Below are 19,891 nucleotides of genomic sequence, written 5' to 3'. Positions count from 1 at the left end.
TCTACTTTCCTTTTGACACTAAGAACACTTTTTCGACGAAATAATGACACAATTCAGCACAGCGAGGCGTTAACCAATTCCTGTGACCATTGTCTTGTTTTCGACTCAGCAAAACAACATTGACTCATCGTCAGTAATTCCCACTAATTCACTGTATCGAAATTCAATCACGTTTATGTCTGCATGAATCATACGGTTCGACTCACGAATCAGCGACCCCTAAGTCGAACGCGTTCAGCAAATTAGCTCTTCGCCCACTTTAAGCTGCGAACTATTGCGAATGCGTGTGACGTTATTTCATCAGCCAAAAAAAAAATCGACGATCAAAAAATAACACGTCACAAACACATTCTTTCAGCTTCAAGTCGACCAACGCAACATAGTTTGAGTGAGTCCCATTTTCATCATTATTGCCATTCATTCAGTTTATAGTTGTGTGCAATTTGGATTATGTATGCGCGTTACTGTTAATTCCCATGACAAATATCAGAAGTCTTGTTGGATCTGGCTACTACAGGATAGATTACTAGATAGATCTTACCACAGATAACAGACGTTTAGGCTAGAGCAAAATTTCTTCAAAAACCTGTGTAAACTTTCAAATTGATAAACGTTGGAAATCCGTATTTCACTATTGCCATCTGCGCATCTGTTTGCTACACATGTTTGACATCTGCACTCTAACTGCATTGTATCGATCACTGCGACATCTACAAACGTTTGCCAAACGTGTTTCAGGCGTCTTATTTATTCGGAATTTCAGTAGCGGGTATTTACACACGATTCAAATCGAGCCTAAACGTCTGTTATCTGTGATCTTACTAATCATAGACAATTCCAAAACAGCATTACAGATGAATCTTACAACTTCTTCCAAACAAGAGCAGGCAATCGATCACTTCTCTCACGTTACCGATCAAGAATTCATCCGAAACCGGATAGGCGGGACGAACGACGACGGCAGAGGTATTTTTCCACTTATCTACGTGACTAACTTTGCACATTTTGTCGTGTCGTTGCTTTCTATCGCTAAGAATGTGTGCGTCTTCACGCAAAACTGCACGCCCGATTCAGCCGCAGAAGGTAAACATACCGTTCTCTCTTGCTGGTGCTGTGACTGACCGCACGTCACCACACCTCATCTCTTCAGCCGGGGTGACCATCCACAAAAAAGACACATTCAAACCGGGGCCGAATAGCGCACACATAACCACACGACGACGACGTGTCGGTAATGTCCCGCGCGTCGGAATGGCCGTAAGTAAGCGTAAGCGCGAGCGAGAGGGGAACAGGTTGTTGGTCCACACCCCCGGGGGCTAGGATCGGGGGCGAGAGGGAAAATGATAATCACTCTCGCTTATCGGAACCTGATGATACCTCCTCCTCCGTCTTGTCGGTTGTGATGGCCACCGCCGCCGCTGCCGCTGCCGCCACCATCCATTGTATTGGTTGTGGTTACAAAATTTTCCATTGACATTTCATCGTTTCAGTTGAGTCGATGTATAATGCACTACTGGCCGCGTGCTTGAAAGGGGGAAACGCGCGATAGAAACTTTTGGATTTCGGTGACACGGTGAGAACGGATTGTTGGAGTGTGGATAGAATTGGTAAGATCCTAGATGGGATATTGTAAGAATAGCAAAGTGACAGAACAGATCGCGCATAAACGTTACATTTTACAAAACCTTGAATACAATGCTTTATTTAAAAATACTTTTTTCTATTTGCAATAATCAATGTCCGTGTAATGTTTCCTTCTTCATTAGAGCTTGACTACAAAGACCCGTAGAAATCAGTTTCTAGAGATGATTTATTCAGTAATGTTGATGGAGAACAGCGAAAGGAGGAGACGCCTGATAATCATTAAATCGATCAGGAATCTTGTTGGCGTACTGAAAGATTGGATCCATATTAGGCCTAGCCTGCCCATGATAATTGTTTCTTGAAAAATTTAGCATTTAAATGCACCCAAATTCCATAACTAAATCAGTTATAGGTTTTGTACTTATTTGACCAACTGGGATACTAATCCAATGGTATTTTAAAATGCGTGTGGGGAATACGCATGGTTTTGTCAGAGTGAATGATAACTTCCAATTTTCGGCAGTTACATCAGCACGACGAACAAATGTTTTATGGATATATTCATTGGTTTATGTTTAGTCTATTAAATCACCAATAAATTATATTAATTATTCTCAATGTATTAAGTATCTGTATATGCTTTGGAGTAGTAAGTGCACTATATTACTGTAACGTTAACTATATTTCTTCATGAGTATAAAAATATTGTAGCTTGATTATTGACGCAAGAGGTGACAAGTTAGTTTTTTTTTCGTTCTTATTGTTTTCAATCTTATTCTAGTAATTAGAATAAAAAACCGCGCACACTTGTATATCTGACATACAAAGTTAGTTGATAAATCTCATAAATTTGGTGAGCACATGAGCAGTTCAGAAATCAAATATTTAGAGGATGCGTTCGTATATTATCTTGATTTTTTTTAAATATTTGAGGATTTTGAGTTTAGGATACAATACTCCCAATCAAATTAAAAAATATAATGGTATAGCTAAAACATATTTGAAACTGCGTTTCGATTTCGTCTCATCAGTATCCTGGCAGAACGTCTCGACTGCCTCGGTAGATGCCTAATCCAAAAATTCGAATCACTGCTTGTGTTCCTAACCGTATGACGTGCGGCAAGTATAAAAGTAAAGCCGTAGCTTGCCCTTCCGGTGCCCTTGGCGAAGTCTCTCTTTTGCGCCCCTTTTGTATTAACTTTGTCATTCTTTTCAGTTCGACTTTTGAACAATGATTTCGTATGTACATGGAAATGGCTCCGCTCTTCTATTGTCAGCGAATACGTCTCGGTGAACATAAATCCCCCCGAAGAAAGACAACAGATGTAATGGTTTAAAGAATATCTCATACACATGTGAGTACAACATACGTCGTATAACATTCCACTGACACAAACTCGAGGAGCAGGTGTTTCGGTTCGATAACACCAAGTTCTTTCGTGAATTGGGAGGGTGTAAGTAATGTTACAATGCAGTCGGATGTTTCCTCATTTATAGGTAATCACATAAAAAGCTTGTCTTTCAATTTATTTTATCTCCCTTAATTTCTGTCTCTTCCTTAGTATTCTTTAAGTTTTCACTTTGCGCCGGGTTGTAGCGCCCCGGGCATAAATAAACGCTCCTAAAAAGACCCAGATTCCGACTTCCCGTTTAAAAACATTGATTGAACTCGATTGAACCATATTTGAGTTTCTTTAGGAACCAAGATAATTCGCTAAATATTGAAAGATTTGAAAAGAACTAACGCAGACATATTCAACAGTGACACATATCCCGAAAGATCGTCCAGGTGAATTCAGAATTTTGATATTCTGTCTAAGGCTAGCAAATGACGTAAGTGGTGACAAGACTTGCATGAAGGACTACCGCGTCTAAATGTCCGCTTATAAAGTTGAGATCGACGGTGGGGTTAGCGATTGGAAATTGTGCGCGGATCTACTAAAGCACGGAGTTGTCTGTTTCAAGGTCCGTCCGTTTCATTGAGTGAAAAACAAAATTGTGTGTCCCTTCAAACTCACTTCGGGTGAAATTTGGTGTTTAATTACGTTTTCTTCGAAAAGAATCGTCTGCCTGTTCGCCTGCTGTACCGAGAATCGTGAGGATGACTCTTACACTGAGAATGCTGAAAAATAGGTATGCCTTTTATGAGAGCGTCCATATAATCTAGGGTCCTAGAAATCTAAAGCGTCCCCTTTAAAGACGATCTAAGCACTCTTACAGAAAAACTAAAAAGAGCTACGCCACTCACCACGACAAATCATTATGCTCTTTTGGAAGAGTATACTTCTGATGATCATCGAGTGGGGATCAGTCAGATGAAACGGCAGTTGGTAGTTAGAACCTGAATCAGTTTCTCCTCGAGCAAAGACTGCATTAGTTTTGCAACCCTTTGGTGGTTACATTCTCTTCTTTTTCAGTGGTCAGTTCACTTGGAAATGGCACATTATCTTGACTTATTTCATGATTTATCCTCACAAAGATTAAAAAATCGGTTCTGATTTCAGCGCCCCTCTGAGACTAGCACCCTTGATGGGGGCCAACCTGGCCAACCGCACGCTACGGCTCTGTATAGAAGTTTTAATTTCTGATGAGAAACGAAGCGAAATGGGGAACCTGGTTCTGGCTAGTAAGCCACTGTACAGCACTATGCTATATTTGAGTTTTTGAGATTTCGTCATGTCAATATAGTGGCAAATCTATTTTACTCCAATCCCTACGAACAATCCATCGCATCCTCGTGATACTTGTGGAATGTACAGTAGTGTATACGGCTTCTAGTAATAGCAAGTGTCGGACTAACATTCCTTCGCTTTTCTGTTACGATCTACGTTCGGGCCTGGCCGGTGCCACGTATTGGTCTATAAACAACGTGTGATTTGGTACATTAAAGGGAAGTTCTCATTACAAAATTTTCAAGTACATTGTTTTTTTTTTCTTTGCATTTTTTTAAAGGAATAAGTGTCTACTATATTGTGTTAAACGGGTTTTTCGATCCGAGCCTCAGAAAAAAAAATTTCAGGCCATGGCATTGTTCGAAGCGGCATCCGTCGCTCTCGGGTCAAGACGTACGCCTCAGGTAGAAACCTTTTCATGGTATTATGCAAGTTCGCAGAATGCTTCACGTTGCACTGTACATGTATACAAGCCGTGAAATACGAGAACGTATTTCACGGCTTGAAAAATATCAAAATTGGTTTGAATGGCTAAAAATCAGTCTTTTTCAAACCACCAAAGACAACGGTCACGATACTCGTTGTGCAATCTGCTTCTGCACTAGTGAAAAATTATTCTCAAGCCTGAGGAATAACCCACTAACAAATGAGTGTTTAGGACGGTGTATAAAAGGTGGAGTTAGTGTTTTGTGAAAATTGGTGGATCGATATTTTTGGAGGAATTTCCTCATACTGTTATGTCTGTTAGTCTGTGCTAATACGTGCCAGTTCTGTAAACATACGGCACGTTGTGGCCAACCCTGATCAGAAATCGCCGAGGAAAGCTCGTCTACGGAAATAAATATCAACAAATAGCAATCACCAATCCGGTGACCTGAACCACAAACGGTTGCCTTTCTGATCCGGCAATATTGACAACTGCATAAGCTGCGTCAAGTAGCTCAAATTCAACAGCCAGCATCATCAGTGAGGAAACTACTACCAAGAACGGAAGGGATACACTCTTGGTCCGTAAGGGCAAGAAGCAAGGAAGAAAATATGATCGCGAACATCAAACACGATGATAACACGAATAATTTTATAGCGAAAACGTTGATTTTTGTGGAATAATGGCGCCATCGTAAATATTGACGATTAATTGATTACATTTCAATCATAAAATGGATCTTTGTCATTTTTTCCACTGGAACCACGTCCAAAAATTATAAATAAACACTTACTTTTGCTAATTCTAAATTATAGCCCGTACAGTACTTCATTATCTTTAAGCAATTATAATGATTTTTGTTTTCAGTTTACTACAACAGGACGGAGGCTCGTAGTTTTTGGACCATGCCTCGCGCGCTTTTTGAAACCGCAATTGTGAGTTGCACCCAGATACTGATTTTTATTGAATAATGAACGACTGAGCCCATGAAACCCGTTTTCATAATTCCACAAAAAATCAGCAAACTTGTTCTTAGTTCTGTTCACAGGAAAAAGAATGTCTAATACTGTACCTATCCGAAAAAAAATTTGATTTCACCAGATATTCTCTCCAATATGTTTCTTATTCTGAAAAACCCATAGCATATCCATGAAGACAATCAACAATTACAAGGGGAACTACACGTGCTCGTTTTCGTCGGGATAATATGACTGACGCCGAAATAAAATGTACCGTCCCTATATTTATAGATTCGAGTAATCTCAACGTTTCGCGTTGAAGCCACACTGTAAATTTTTTTTAATAAGTTTCGCGAGCAAAAAGATATTATATCTTCAAAGGTATAGTAACTGGCTACTAACTATCCAGAACCTATTGATGTGCCAATTGCTGAATGACTGAATGGAATGAGAAAAAAAAATAAAACACACGTAGAGTTTCCACCAATAGCAATGTCAAGTTAACAAACAAATTTTACTCATCTTTGAGTAAAGGTGGTTTTGATTGCAATGGATTTTCTTGTCAATTGAAAAGTTCTCTCGGAATTCAAATATCCCATAGTATTAGACTAAAATAAAAAAAAAACACTTGAAGTAACATAAAGGACACTTCACAAAGTCATCGAAAGTAAGGAAAGTAAGCAAATGTTTTTGCGCTTTTTGATTGGAAATATGTACAATTTTGTAACTAATTCTGTGGAATGTCCAATTACAGAAAATAACGAAAATAATGGATTTCGTCAAAGCAGTTATTATCTGCATGATTGATCCGTACAATTCGAATACAAGCTCCACCTCGTTGACGACGGAAGTAAACTATTTTCGTTCGATAACCGGTCCCTTTGGCTTCGAACATAAACTAAACCGAGTACAAAATCGTCGGGGTCGTATGCAAGTGCGGCATCATTCGTATGTCACACACGTGCTGGATACACCTGCACGTTCTGTCGATCGAATCCATCGTTTGCTGAGAAAGGGTCACTACGCCGAACGTGTCGGTGCCGGAGCACCCGAGCCACCTGGCAGCAGTGTTGGAATATCTTGCCGCCAAAGGAGCTGGAGCTGGTCATTCGAAATGACGAAGAGCTGAACAATTTGCTCTCCGGCGTGACTATTTCCCAGGGTAGTGTGTTGCCTACTACCCAGGTCATTCTGCTGCCAAAGAAGACCGAAAAGAAGGCGCCGAATTAAGTATTTTTTTGTTGGCAGGTGAAACGATGCAGAGAAAAAAAGATGGGTAGGTAATGACAGAAACACAACCGAAGTGAAGTAGAATACACTTTAGGCTGTTAATGCGAATACTAAAACTTTTACTATCTTGTGAAAAGTTGTATTAAAATCAGTTATTTCGGTATTTCTAATGGAAATATCGAAATAACGGTATACGCAACGGTACAAAAAACGGTATTTCCATTAGAAATACCGAAATAATTGGTTTCAATACAACCTTTCAGAAGATAGTAAAAATTGCAATATTCGTATTAACAGCCTAAATTGTATTTTACTTCACCTCGGTTATGTCTCTGACATTACCTACGCATCTTTTTCTTCTATTTTTCGTTGCTTTTTTGTCAAACAGTGTTATTAATCTATACTATCCGTAATCGCAAGTCAGTCGCATGTTCTATAGAATTTCCTATTTACATGGGACTGACTTGGCGATTATACGCAGTATAGAACAATTACAATCTCTTCTGATTAGAGCTCCAACACAGTTGAACAACAGTCTATGTTGGCTTACCTTCGGTAGCACCAGCCAAGGTATGGTCATGCTACCCATATCATTATAGTCACGAGCAATTTACGCGATAAGTCTCGAGACAAACTTGACGATAATATTCGTTATCATTAATCGAGTATTTTATCAACCAGCTGGAGTTGGGCAATGATACGGTTTGGTAGCGACATTGAATGACGGTGTCAAAAGTAGCAGTCTTGGACTATAAAGTACTTACACGACTAACTGTTTTGTCTTAATACTACATTTTGTGGCGAAACCTGTGCTTCTATTTCAAAACTTGGGCTTTTATTTCGAGATACAGTGCGGCCGACAGTTTGCGTTCGAAGTATTAAAAGACCAGTGCCGAAAAAATAATAGTCACTCGAATTTGACAGCATTTGTCTCTAAAATTCACTTGTAAAATGTCAAATAAAACTATCGTTCATTCATTCTTTAATTGAATGTAAATACTTATTCGTTTTAAATATCATAAAAAACGAAATTTATTTGTAAAAAATATCTTTGATGTTCACAAGTAATTTTACAACTATTCAAGTAACTTTGTGTAATAAATGTAATAACTTCATGACAAATATTACAAATATTAAACTTATGCAATTAAAGTTTAATATTTGTGCCATTGAATAGGTCTGGCAACAGGCTCACTGTCCTCAGTCAAACGAGAGAACTGTTTTTTTTTCTAACTATGCTATTGAATGATTTTTGTCGGTACTCGAACATGCGACAACTGGCACATGGAATATTAATTTGACATAATTCATCTGATGGCCAAGTCGATACTGCCAGATACCGATGAGACGAAATCGAAAGGTAAATCCATGACTCACTAAAGTTATATTCTTTAACCCGTTACAATAAATTCGGCTGTGTCTGAAATAAAAGTCTTAGAGATCTAAAAAAATTGTGCAAGTATCTCAAACATTGAACTAAATAATAGATTTTTTCCAGGATTTTTCGTAGGTCAGTTTATTCAAAAAAAAAAAAAAATACCAAAATGTGCAAAAATGAGGTTTATTATTATAAAGGATTCTGAGAGACAGGTATAACTTCTCAACTAGCATAAAAATAGACTATGTAGTTTTTGAGGTCGCTGATCACGATTCTGATAACAGAATTTGAAAATTCGAAATGGCGGCTATACAATACCAGCCATTTCTTTTACGAAATTGGCGAATTTTGTTACAAAGAGCATAAAACTTGATTTACGACAGTGTTTGGGTGGCTGATTACGATTCTGCTGTCACTATTCGAAAATTCAAAATGGCGCCTCCAAAATGGCAATCATTTTTTACGAAATTGGCAAGTTTTGTTAGTCAGTATAAAACAATTTACGGGAGTTTTTTTGGGTCATGCAGTCGCCATACTGGATCCGTCATTTTGAATTTTACATCTTCGACGACAGAATCAGAATCAGCGACCCCGAAAACCCCCTTGTAAGACGTTTTAGGCCAATATACAAAAATGAAATTTAGCCAGCACAGTCGCCATATTAGATCCGCCATTTTGAATTTTACATTTTCGACGTCAAAATCAAAATCAGCGACCCGAAAACCCTCTTGTAAGACGTTTTAGGCCAATATAAAAAATTAAATTTAGTCAAGCATAGTCGCCATATTGGATCCGCCACTTTGAATTTTACATTTTCGACTTCAGAATCAGAACCAACGACGCCGAAAACCTATATAAAGCTAAAAATTACAGTATTCAAAACCAAAAAATAAAATCGTGTCGCAAAGGGTTATTCTATTCTATTCTAACCCTTACACAGCCAGTATTGAAAAGCATCCTGGAAAACACTACAGTGGTTCTGTAGTGTTTTTCTTGTCAATATTAATATTTGAAGCATATTTTGATATGTCGCACATATTGAAACGGCCAGCCCTACTGTACAGAGTTGGGTTTGAAGATGTTTCAAAATTAGACGACAATTAAATGATTCATTTAACCCTTTCGTGCCCAACTTTTTTCTAGTGCATGTAGGGTTTCAAAACTATTTTTTCCTCGAAAACGGTGGGGTCAAGAAACATGAAAATCCTATTTTCATAAAGATAGGTGCTTCCATGGCAGTGATAGAAGCTGGTCAATTTTTACCTTCTAATGCTCAATACAATTCTCCTAGAATAATTACAATAGTCCAATTACGAGGAAAACGTAGCCAACGACAGCCTAAATTGATAAGTTTTATCAGTTTTCAATAATATTGCACCATAACGAAGATATATGAAAAAAATCATTTTCCGTCGTCAACGTAAACTGTCCCTGGCAGCACTGCTCCATCGGAATTCAATCAGACTAATTGCAATAACTTCAGTTCTAGAGCTGATCCTTGTAACTGTTAATACTCAAATTAAAGGCAATAATCACATTAATGAGCCTTACTTGTTTTTGTGAGCAAATCTCGCCTCAATCAAATGTTATAGCTGTTTAAAAACGTTGTTGTCCACAAACAACATGGGCATGAATGTGTTAATGAATAATTTAATTAACGAGTTGTTTTGAATCTTAAAGAAGGAAGAAACGAGAACAACCGAACCGACCGTTTCAGTTTGAAGGGAATATGATAAATCGACAGGACAGAGGTATTTACACCTTGCCCTGGCTAATAAGCCCAGGTTAAAACGCCTTTAGCGCTCTTAAAATCGTGTCGCAAAGGGTTAAGCATAAAATAGTCTATTGCAATTTTCTCCATGAGAAGTGATATAGCAAAGTGTAATGGATGTTTCCATTACGCTACGACCATCAGCAATTGGAATTTCTGTGCTTACGGAACTTCACTCGTGATCTACTCGTAAAATCGCCTTTTTACACCCTAGGCCATAACGACCCAAAGTAACTATTTCTTCGAATGAGGTATGTAAACTTCTCATAATTGTAACAGCGTTTATAAGTTGCACAGCATGGACACGTTTGTATGAGTTATTTAAGTTATCTCTGTACAGTGCAGCCAACAATGTGTAGTTATTGGGTGCGATATTGTATTGTATAAATATGATGTTGGGTGAACACTAACGAATCATTTGAGAACTTATCGCTCACAAAAAAAAACAGTGAAAAAACAGATGCATTTGCGCTCCCGACGATTCGTTTTGGGTGTGTTTTCCTTTAGGGTGTTATAATTTTCTAATATTTTTTATGGGATCATCATTATTGTTATTAAATAAAGGAGCTTTTAGCAGGAGCTAGAATAAAGAATTCCAGCAGCAAAAATACAATCAAAATTTAAATTAGTAGAATAATAGAACGCTGTAATACATAAAGTTTAAGAACCACTCAATTCAAAGAACCGATTTTGGGCAATTTCGTCCGCTCGCAACCCACATTTCACTCAGCTCAGTATCTTCCGCCCAACCGCAAAAGTTTGCAGTCACAACTAAACCACATATTCACGTGCGTCGTCTGTAGATGACTTGACATGCCTGAAAAGCCGTCCGATTCGCAATCGAACCTAGGATCACCCGTGCACTCCTCTATTCGTGGCGATAATCGCGTGCATCGCACGGTGTTGCAACGACGCCGTTAGCGGTCGTGAGTCCAAAAATAAACCGTACTTTGAATGTGTTCCAACCGATGATCCAACTGTTCGGGGCGACAATTCCTCGAGCGGCTACAGCAAAATCGAAACTATGTCGTCGCGATGCGCGTGATGCTACAACTTGCACAGCACTTGCTTCTTTTCGGTGAAGCTTTTCCACACACACATACACTTCACAACAGATCTGTCAAACAGCTTGGAGGCACCAAAAACAAACAGAAAAAAACTTTAACTGCTCCAAATGCAATCCGTGACAGTGATGTGCAAAATTCTTCTCAACAACACACATGCACGACACGCAACACTAGAAAATTGCAACTGGCTCCTGCCGCGAAATACTCCTTTTTTTCGGGGCGAACAACTTCGAATAGTGAAATGTGAATGACGCTCGTCGCAGCACCGTCGTCGCGAAATTTGCTCTCACTTGTAGCTCTGGCCGGCCGCGAAAACTGGAAACTCGTTTCCAGCGACTTGACTCGGTGGAATTTTGCTTCACGTTCCCGCTTTCTGGGACTCCGGATCGAAGTCGGATCCTTCTACTGCCACCACACAACCCAATTATACTGCGGGATTGGGGGGCACGTTTTGCGCCACTATTACGAAAGGCCGCGCGCGCCTTGCGGACAGAGAGGTAGGTGGGGAAGAATGGATCCCGGGCGGTGCACTTTTCGACCTTCTGGTGCTAGCTTGAAGCTGTATGTACGCTCTCTATCAGTCTGTGATCGGTAGGTAAGGTTTTTGGCGGAAATCCCCCCAGCCGACGATTTTTTTAACTAAATCAACAACAATAACAACAACAACGACGTCGACGACGAATGAAAGAAAGAAGAAACAAATTCGATACGAAAGAAGAACATGTAATGAAAAGTCAACAAAAAATCGCGATTCCAAAGTCTGTAGCACACTATACACGACCGAGCGCGCACGGAACCTACTACCACTTCTTCGGGCGTCTGCGTTGATACTGAACGACGAGAGCGGCTAAAATCAGAACGGGGCACACTGACTCTGTGCGTTCGATGGTTGGACTGCCGCCGCCTTTTGCCGTATGCATAAGTCCTCTACAAGTTCGCCGTGGTGTGCCACCGTCGCCCGGCGCGGCAATTTTTTTTTCAACACAGCACTCGCACCAGGCTGCTGCTGCATATATCGGCGGTGGTGTGGTATCGCTGATTTCGCTCTTTCGCTGGTTAATAACGGACGATGGAAACGACGAGGACGACGGCTGGTATGGGAAGAGGGTATGACGAAGGAAGGAACGCTCGCAATTGTGAAGGAAGACATACTACACACTGTTTCACACAAATGGGGTTTGGGGAGTGTTGCCCGAGCGCCTGGTTGGATAGTTGGACGGGGAGAGAATTTTAATTTGCAGATGTTTAGATAAATAGGCCGGGCAAATCGACGGCGGAGCCGGTGTAAACTCGAATCCGTGGTGATCGATAACAGAACGTTTGCGTGGATGATTTGCAAGAGCAGTTGCACTACATTCGAACGATTCGTTTGGAATGACTACGCATTATTTTCAAGAGTAGCATTGCGCCAAAAAACGAGCAGTATTTCCCCCTGATGATGGTGTTTAGCGAGCCGAAACGTCGGGTATATGTAAAAAACTTTCTACTTTAGTGTGAGGACTTTAAATGGCGAAAACGCAGTTTGTAGATGAACCGAAGAAGATTCTGAGAGGGACCTTCGATGTTCAACAATTTCTGAAACAATGTGCTAGTTTTAAGGGGGTAACTCTTAACCAGTAAAGGTTCGGAAAAATTGAGTTTTTTATTGCTTAAATCAATAGTAAACTTTCTAAAAATATAGCATAACAATTTAAACCTCAATTTAAACTGTTTTTAGATAAATTCAAACAGGTATGCAAACGTTTGGATAAAAACGTGGCCATAGGGAATGCCACTTACCCGACCACTCTCTTCTCCTCTACATGAACCTGAAATATTTTTCATGGACCTAAAATGTAGTTCAGAACGGCTTTTCAATAATTATTATAGCACATCAAAGTCGAAATTTTGTCCCGAAAATACACGTTCTCAAAAGAAACCTTGAATAAAAGTAACGATTTTACGAATTTTCTCAGTTTTCATAGGTTAATATATGAAATAAATTGAAAACTTCTTAGGTTATTGTTTTGAACATGAATTACGAGCTCCACTTTTCACACTTATGTGAAAATGCAGTAACGAGGCGCTTAAATAAGGGTAATATTGACACAAACAGGGTCCCTTTTTATTGCTCCATTCCGGGCAATGGGATGGCGGACTCCTTAGCTAAGGTGGGTGCTCGAGAAGGTGACATTTATGAAAGACCAATTTTTCAGTATTACTCATTAGAGAATCCTCGAAAGTTGGCAAACTCCATGGAGCAATGGGGAACTAGGAAGGTGGCTACATTCGATAATCTCTACGGTAACGGCGAAACCTTGGTTCAAGGGGATGGATGTAAATGTGGGTGACTTCATTCGTATGATTCGTGGCAAACCATTACACGCTGGATACATACACCCGGTGTATTAGGCTCGTGGATAGTGGTATCTGCGCTTGTGGCGACGGCTATCACGATATCGAGCATATTGTCTGGGCGTGCACCGAATACAGTTTCGCCAGGTCTCGGCTAATGGATACCCTATGAGCCTGAGGAAGACCACCCAACGTCCCGGTTCGAAAAGTTCTCCTCTATATGTCCCTCGTACACACCTTGCTGAAAACCATCAATACACAGATTATACTGCCCCTTTTATTTTTCTTATCATTCTCAGAAGTGCCCTCTTCCGCCTTTACCATACGCCCACGATGGTTGGATGCGACTCCAAGATGACACAAAACTTCTCCGTCGAATGAGCCAACAAACACGGGACCTACAGCACAAACATCATACGCGCAACTCGGTGTTTCCGATCCGCATCTGAGCCGCACAAATTCGCCTGGAGGAACCCCTCCCGATGCCTTAAACTGAAAGTTTATAATGTTCTCCCCTTGTCATTTTTGTCCACCCTTCCTCCCCTGACCATTATACCCAAAAGTATAACTACCTAACACCCCCCCCCCCCCCCCCAAATATCTTTCCGAAGAATTTTGCTCTTCCAGTCTCTTCTAGTTTTAACTATTATATTACAGAATCTCGTTGAAAATGCCCAACTCTTCTACTACTCATAAAATAGCTCTAATTAATCTCTCCGAATCTTTACAAATTTCAATCACGCTCTCTAGTTATTCATAGTTTTAAGGTGGTTGTTAAGTTATTTGCTCCAATAATTTTCCTGCCAAAAATGTCAAACCGTTTTCCATAAAAACTAAATTAGCTCACTTTTCTTACGAAAATTATACTACTCCTTCATGTGTAAAATCTATAAAATCTCCTTAACCTCATTTAAAAAAAATATCCATTTGTAATCCCCTAGTTTTAGGAAAATTTTAAAATGTAAAACAAAACAAAATGGGCACCTTTAAGCTAACACAAACGTGCCTTATCAAATAAATGTATTGAATAAAAAAAATGGACATACTCAAAATTTCGAAAAAGCTAGGTGGTTTCTTTCTCTTACAAAAATCGAAAAAACAGCATCTTTTTAGCAAGTAACCGTCTTAAAAACGTTTCCCCCGGACGTTACGGGAATAATTTCCTGTTGAATATTACACGTGCTACGAGATGTACCCACCGGTGACGATAGGCCGAATGTTCACAGGGTGACATTCCACGATATGTTATCCATATCAGTCAGAGATGACAATGCATTTTTCATGATTTCTTTAGGCAAAACGGTACAATGTTTACAGGTGATCATAAAAAGTGATGTATCTCGTACAATTTAGCTACACCTATTTTATAGAAACTAGAATAAACGTACCTGAAGAAGCGTCGGAGGATAATCGTGATTCCGAATCGGCCATTTTCTTATAGACGGATGCGCGTAAGGCGATGTAACTTTTGTTGGAGTCTGCACAGTAAGGAAACTTTAAGTATAAGATGACAGCATAAACACATACATACATGATTGATGCCAGCCTGCTGAGTTGAATATAGAACATCTATCCTATTCCTGTTTAAGTCGAACTTAAAAAGTAAACCCCAAAGATGCACAAAACTGAGCCTCCACCAAAGGCGTCAGCAGAACCCTGTCATTCCCATTGATTCCCGTTTATTCATAATAAATGGTGGTGTTATCAAAACTAAATTGGATATAAGAATAAACAGCGAAGCTGCACGACAAACAAATTCAATTGCAAACACTTAAAATTAAAAAAAATATTGCGTACTTCATCAGAAGTTTTAACAATTTTGTAACAACACTCTAATGGATCAGAAAAGTGGTTATGAGCAGTAGCGCAGGCTCATCCTTAAAGCTGTAGAAAAGATCAACCTCCTTAAAGATGTAGAACCCCAATGCCGTACAGAGTTGCCGGAGCCCAACTAATCCTCTACTAAGATGAAATGCGGAAGCGCTCATTGTGGATCTCAAATTTCCAAGAGTTGTTTGCTTTGACTTTGTGTCAGCGCATTCTCAAGCTGTTATATTTGGCGGTCTCCCAAGAGAAAATTTTAATCTTTATAAGGAATATCATCTGCCAACAGTTTTTATGAACAGTCTTCGTGGGGAACCATGGGAACCGTCCGAATCAAACTCTCCTTAAGCCAACAGTGCGTAAAAATATGTCGTAGTAAGTGGCGTAGCTTTCTTTAGTATTTGTACGCAAACGAGTGCTTAGAGTCTTGGGTACTCTCGGTAGCCAGCTACCCAGAGTTTAAAAAGAACCGAAAACTAAACAAGATCTTTTCTTTTTCGAGTGATCATGTACTCGAAGATTAACTAAACAACTACCTAATAAACTATGCTTTATAGGTCGCATCGCTTGCTTGGAGCGAAGCGAAGTCCTTATACCCTTCCAAACTACCAACTCCGCGACATATATGGAAAAGCCTGATGAATCGTTTACCTTCCGTTAAGTAGGTAGAGCATCAACACTTCCGGTCTACCTTATCCTTTATCCTTCTCCGGAGACGGGGGCGGCCGGCAATGATGGCTATCATGCTGTTGAGGTTTAAATATAGGTCGGATTGGTATGAATTCCTACTTACCACTTCCTAAGCAACTCTTATTAGATAATAAGCAGTCAATTATGATGAAGTCAGTGTGCAATCCGCCAAAATCATCGTCACAACGCAACACAAACGAGTGCTTAGAGTATTTTAAGGGATTTCACCGTCATGATTTTCTACACACTTGCCGCACTGGACCGTATTGCTGCAATTGCCCATTTGTTTGTATTTAGTGCAAAACATGACGTACGGTACAAACAGGCGACGGCAGACGAGCCTCGTCGAAGAAGACTCTGACTTCCCGGTTGTCCCGTTAAATGACACCCGAATTAAGTTTGAAGGGACATACAATTTTGTCCCATCCTGTGCGATTGCCCTCACTGGAGAAAGGGGCCCTTGAAACAATTAACCCCTTCACACCACGCATTATCAACTCGAATCGGTGACCACACCGTCGATCTCAACTATATGAACGGACATGTAAATGCGGTAATTCTTCATAAAAGACTCGACTTTCATGGTTGATTATTTCCGCGTCCGTTTTTTAGAAATCCCTAGAATACTTAGCTGATCAACTTTAAACCGAAAGATCAGATGTGATCAAATCGAGTTCAACATGTAAGATTTTGAAATGAAGGTCGGAGTCTTCGATAACGCATGTTTTCAACATTCATTGAACCGTAGGCTTGTACAGAAGAATTTATTTTTTTATTTGGGCCAAGAGCCCTGTGAACAAAGAAAGCTTAAAGAATACGAGCAAAGAGACAAACTATGGGAGATATGATAAATTGAAAGACAAATCAGAGAATAGTAGAGTAAAAATTAAGTTGCCAATCATTACTCGATGTATGGTTGAATGTTACCGATTTCCTTAGTAACTGGTTCAAAGAAGGTGGAAAAATCTTTATCAGGAACTGATTATTAAAAGTATTTTTGTTTCACTCGCATGTGTAAAAAGACGAGTGGATAATGTTTGGAACATAACCGGAATGTCGTAATCGCCTTTGGGTTGGTACTTCAAATCAATAATATTAGGGTTCCTAATACCGATCCTTTTTGGTGAGAGCTGGTTCCTCGGTACTGTATCCCTCGGTACCGGTACAGTACCGGTACTGGAACGTTTTTATCAAAAAAGGCTAGAAAACACTATAGCGAAAAAATGTTTAAAAATATTCTTTTATTGGTATGTTTTTATATGGTTTAGTCTGCCTTCTAATCTCGCCCAGAATAGAAGCAAAAAAAAAATACTCTGTTACAGGTATCAATAAACCAAACAATCAATTTCGACTGCTTTATTACTTAGCCATTGCACAAACAGTACCGTATCGTTCCTCCGACTGAGCAATGAAATAAGAAAACCACAGAGCTGAAACGTGCATCTACTACTTCGTATTAGACCACAACAGTGATTACGGCGACAATCCTCGCGGAAGTGGTTACATCGTGGGCGTGATGTGGTACTGCCAACGTGCACAGAAGTTTAACCGAGGCTGGAAGCGTCATTGCGCAGTGGTCAAGAATGTGAATTTAGCAGGAATTTTAACTTTTCGCTAATATTAAAAAACTTAGCCTTACAGTATGTTTGGCAAAGTTGTTCTACTTTGCAATGTCCTTCTTTCTGTTTAAACAGATGCTAGGATAGTTCTAATATTACCAATATTTAAAATTGAACTTTTTAACGGTTCTAGATAAAGCTTTACTGTCTTCAATGAAGTTGTAGAGCAGTACATTTTAGACAAATTTGTTGAAGATATGCAAGCCATAGCTTTTATACTTTTCATTGCACGAGAAATCCAAATGTTAGTTTTAGGGTGTTCCATAAAAAAACGGTTTTATTTCTATAACTTTTGTAGTTTTTATTTTACACTGAAGTGCCCTTTGGACAACTTGAACATTATTTTAGGCGCATAATTTGCTTTAAAACAACAACTACTAAATTTTATCCGTTCAAAGTTATGAGAACTTTTATATAAAATAATAAACTTTTTCAAATAGAATTATCTTTGATTAGGGCATATTAACATTAAATACCATTGCTGTCATATGAAATATCATGTTTTGAAGTATAGATCACAAAAAATGGAATACACGTTATTTATTTTTTATCTTGTAATATTTTCAAGAAATAGTTTATTTTAGTAAAAAGTATATGTATCTTTCTAACGAGAGAAACTAGAGGTTCGGTATATTGACACAAATTGATGTCCTTCAAAATATTTTAAAGTATTTCTAAAGTAATCTTAATGAAAAATCAAAACTGCAAAAGAAAACTATTTTGTTAAAAATACGCTGATTTTTTTGGTAAATTTCTTGTAAAATGGAAAGTACACGATAGAGTTCCAGTTTTTTTAAATGTTATATTCTTCAATTTTCTGGAACACAGCGAAACTATCTCGAACCATTAAAAAGTTAATTTTCTGATTTTAAAAAGTTTAGAACGACCCACTAATCAAAATAATAGAAAAAATTGTAAAGTGCAATATTTTATCATGAAAACGAAACTATGTTTTTTTTTATATTGTCCACCGTGAAAGTAATTTAAACATATTACAAAAGGTCAATTCATGAAAAACAGATATTTTCAGAGTTTTTGAAGACGAACATTTTCTTCTAATACATCAAAACTGTAGCTTCTATTATTTAGAAGATATAAGCAATAAATATATGAAAAATGATTTTTTATGAAATTTTAAAAAATATCGCATTAGCCATTTTTGCTCAATTGTAACATTAATCATGACCACATTTATAGTAAAAAAAAGAAATTATCTTTTGTTTTCCCCAATGGGTGATATTGTTATTTCAAAGAACCCCATTTTATGCGAAAAAGTGCTCATAACTTTTCAGCGAAAATAGTTAGATATGTGGTGCCATGAAACAAATTATTCGTCTTGAAACAATCGTAAAGTTGTCTGAGGACTACTTCATTTTTAAATCAATATCCCAAAAGTTATTTGAATAAAACAATTATAAGTTCTAAGGAACACCTTAACCTTCGATTTTAAAATTTGTCGTTCTACAACTTCGCTGAAGGTCGTCTGGCTACAGCTAGATTGATTAACCATCCGGAAGTCGCACAAATGACTCACTGAACGAGCAGCCGCAGCTGCTTTAAGACGATTTCGTTAGATTTTCCGAGCAGCGTGCACTCAGTGCACTAGCGCGACTGCCGGAAGGTTAAAAAGTTATTTTTTTATATTGGTAAAATAAGAACCACTCTAACTGTTGTTTTAAGAAAAAGGTACTCACAAACTAATACACAAGCTTCTCCAAAGACTTAATAAGGCTAAGTTGTTTAGTTCTAGTAAAATCTCAAAATTCCAAATGTGTCCAAATGGAAAAATTTTCAACTTAAATCAATAGCTTAGGATATTTAAAAAGCACAGGAGGTCCGTCGATGAATCAAAATGGAAATGGGAGAGTTTTATAATGAAGGGTACGTTGTTGGCAGATTAAAATCAATAGTTTTAGACTGCCAACAACTTGCTTTGCAATATAAAATTCATTCTCAAAATGATGAAAAAAATTCTTTTTTGACGCATTGGCGGACCTCCCTGTGCATTGAAAATGTCCAAAACAATTGGTTTTCATTGCACCACGTATTGTTGAAAAATTTTCCATTTTGAATATTAATTTTTTAGTAGCTCACAAGCGCCGTTTTTTGTGTTTTTGTTAAAAACATTTTTCTAAATTATCATTTTTTTTGGATATATTATAACCTACCAAGCATTGAAAGCTTATACGCTCACTAGCGCCGCATAGTGAGAGTATCCCAAACTAATCTGTCACTATCGGTCAGTCCTTGATATCTCGAGCAACTTTGCGTAAGACATCACCCTTCTAAATTGCCATCGTTTGGAGATACTGAAATAAAAAGATGTACGCTCACTA

At 38.6% G+C, this 19,891-nt stretch overlaps 1 protein-coding gene across 2 annotated transcripts in view; it reads right to left on the bottom strand.

Moving 5' to 3' along the window:
- LOC131684831 (glycogen synthase kinase-3 beta-like) overlaps positions 1–11,914 on the bottom strand; it is a 99,272-nt gene extending 87,358 nt beyond the window's left edge. Inside the window, exon 1 of one of the 2 annotated variants that reach the window (XM_058968032.1) lies at positions 10,971–11,914. The gene's annotated coding sequence lies outside the window, so the exon portion shown is untranslated. The remainder of the gene's footprint in view (positions 1–10,970) is intronic. The other variant, XM_058968034.1, reaches the window with a different exon arrangement.
- Between the last annotated feature and the right edge of the window lie 7,977 nt (positions 11,915–19,891).

Source organism: Topomyia yanbarensis, chromosome 2, assembly GCF_030247195.1.
Source record: "Topomyia yanbarensis strain Yona2022 chromosome 2, ASM3024719v1, whole genome shotgun sequence".
In the NCBI taxonomy this organism is placed as follows: Eukaryota; Metazoa; Arthropoda; class Insecta; order Diptera; family Culicidae; genus Topomyia; species Topomyia yanbarensis.
The sequence above is the reverse complement of the archived record's forward strand: the minus strand, read 5'-3'. Positions and strand labels throughout refer to the sequence as shown.